This window comes from Choloepus didactylus, chromosome 2 (assembly GCF_015220235.1).
Source record: "Choloepus didactylus isolate mChoDid1 chromosome 2, mChoDid1.pri, whole genome shotgun sequence".
Lineage (NCBI taxonomy): Eukaryota > Metazoa > Chordata > Mammalia > Pilosa > Megalonychidae > Choloepus > Choloepus didactylus.
The window spans coordinates 143,309,569-143,312,331 of NC_051308.1; the positions used below are offsets into that span (position 1 = coordinate 143,309,569).

The 2,763-nt window shown below is 46.4% G+C and overlaps 1 pseudogene; it reads right to left on the bottom strand.

Annotated features, from left to right (window-relative positions):
* Positions 1–1,685: 1,685 nt before the first annotated feature.
* On the bottom strand, positions 1,686–2,290 carry LOC119518514 (annotated as a pseudogene).
* Between the last annotated feature and the right edge of the window lie 473 nt (positions 2,291–2,763).

Here is a 2,763-nt window from a genome sequence, read left to right on the forward strand (position 1 = left end):
ATTACTGACCATGCCAAAGGACCCAAAGTCCTGCTGCTTGTGACAGTCTGCAAGGTTGACTGTATCGCCTGTCTGGTGGTGGTTGAAATGTTATTGTTCAGGGATAAGGAGCTCCCTGTGGTGCCAGGTAGGTCTGATGTAGAAAATGGTGAAGAGATTGCAGTCAGTTGCTGGGAGGATATAATGCAGTAGCCACTTGGTGGCCTCTGTTTCTCAACATAGGAAAAAAAAAAAAAAAGCCTTGTTGGATTAAAGGTACATGTGCAGCAAAAGTGCTGGTGTAAATATGCACTCCAGTCACAGTGGGGAGAAAGCCTCAGCTTCATCCCATTAAGCTTGCTCAGGCTTGCCATGCAAGCCCTGGGGTGGCTTTCCTGCTGGAGAGAAGTCTGGCCAGTGGGGCAGCTCTTAGACCTGTCAAGACCATTGATCTGTAAAGGCTAGCCAGGTTACCCCTTTGTGCCCACGGGCCTTGAGGCAACCACAACCACTCTGGTGACATGTAGTGTGGTATGATACTTATTTCCCCTCCTCTACCCCGCCCACCCCCACCCCCCAGTCACAGGAGAAAAGTGGCCTACAACTATTTAATAGAGGTAGGGGGCAGGTCAATTCTCAGTTGATTTGTAAAAGAAATTCCAGAAAGATGACAAACCTAGGTCCTACAGCATAATGCACATAACCATCCAACTTGGGGGCTCTGCTTCTTATCACTCTGTGACCCAGAGCCTCCAAGCTAGGACTTACTACTGATTCCAGCTGCTCTTAAACTCAGAGAACCGTATCTTCACAATGCTTTCTTCACCCAACTCAGTCTCAATCTAATGGAATTTGATCTTGAATGCAGACTTATTTTTTTTCTGATTTTGCCAGAGTAAGTCAACTGGGAAAACTGTCTTTTTGCTCTGCCTTTTGTCTCTAAGCCTTCTAAATCAATGTAGTGAAAATGTAGGAAAAAAAAACAGAGTGAGAGCTTTGGAAAAATGAACCACCTCATGCCTGCTCCAGTTTGGTTTCAGCCATGTCCTCTTAGGTTTCTATCTCACCCATCACACAAGAATATTGCAGGACTCAACTACTTGGCTTACAATATTAGAGAGCTTTTCATTATAAAACTCCAAGGATGGCCATAAACCACCCTTAAAAATAAGGGGGGGGGGGGAGTGCTAATGAGGGTTAGAGATAGCGTGCTGTACTGCTGCTGGGGCTTTGGAGATGGTTTCCTGAGAGACCTGCGTGCTCTGGGTCCTTTGAGTCAGTCACAGGCTTTGCTGTTCTGTCTTCAGACCCACTGATTAGACAGCAAAAGGCAAGCGGAGGCAGCGTCTCCAGGTGAGTCTGGAGCAGCAGTGACCGATTAACTCCGGCAGAACCTGTGTCAAGTCCTCATAGGAAAGGGGAAAATAAGCTAAGACCCACCTTTCTTCCTCCTCTCTTAAATGAAACTAAGGGTCTTCTATTGCTGCCCTAAACACACAGAGCTCCTGCCTTCCTTTCCCATGAAAAAATAATGCTGATGGTGGTTCTTGTACAGTTCCCACATCTGTCCTATTGAACTGTCAAATCTGTGGAGGGGATCTGAGGAGATGTTTGGGGCAGTGATAAGAGAAGAACCACTGTATAGGCCACAGCATATCACAGAGAATGGAAGGGGAGAGGTGAGCAGGAAATTAGGTAGAACTACATCACACATCAGCCTTCCAACTCTGGTGGTCCTCCACCTCTTTTGGTACCATCAGCAAGAGTTCACGGTTCTTTCCTCACACATGTTTTAGAAATTTCCTGAGCTTGCTCTTGCCTCCAGTACACTCGGGCACCTTGAGTTTGGAGTCAAGGTTGAACTTGGCACCTCCCACCTCTCGAACGCAGATCCAATGCTGCCTTTTGAGAGGCAACTTCAGCAGAGTCCAGCACAGGCTGGAGGGCAGATTCACGATGAAGCCTGTAGCAGTAGTGAGAGCAAAGACACTGACATCCCTGTGCTTGTTCCACCAAACAGCTTCATAGCCTTTGGCTTGGAGCATTGCCATGACGACATTCACATCGTAGTTCTCGTTTTCCAACATGCTCTTCTTGTGGAGTGTCACCATGGTATCTGGAAACAACCTCTGGAAAATGTCTTGCAGGTTTCCCGGGTGAAGGCGTTGCTGTCCTGGAAGACGTTATTGAGGGCATGGAGGGCACAAAGCTCCCTGTGCTGTTTCTCATGGTAGATTCAGGGAGGTGTTACCTGGGGCAGCTCCAGTGATTCAGATTTGGCCTTGTCTCCTTTCCATGGCACACAACTCATGCTTTTTGTTTTAGGTTCCCAAGAGGGCTAAAAACACCCCATCCTTCCCTCCTGAGGAAGAGTGTAATCTTGGTCTTTTCCAGGGTTCCTGAGTTCCACCTTATTCTCTGGTGTCCATGATTTATGCTTTGTCCGTAGGGAAAAATGTTGTAATCAAAAGGGGAAAAAAAATTCACCTCTTCTTAATAGAAAAATAACTTTTGTATTAGTTTATCTCACCACCATGGCCAAAGTGCAGAATTAAAAAAAAAAAAAACATAAAAAATCTAAGACCTTGCTCCTTTTCCCCACCCTCCCCTCTCACCCCCGTCCAAAACACATGATTTTTTTTGCTGTATTTTCTTCTCTGCAAATGCCAAGCAGGCCTTAACCCAAGAGGATGGAAAAGAACTGCTCACATTGCTCCTTTTCTTCCATTTCTTTTGAACCACAACCCACTGACTCAGGAGACAAGGTCCAGGTGGTGGATAGAA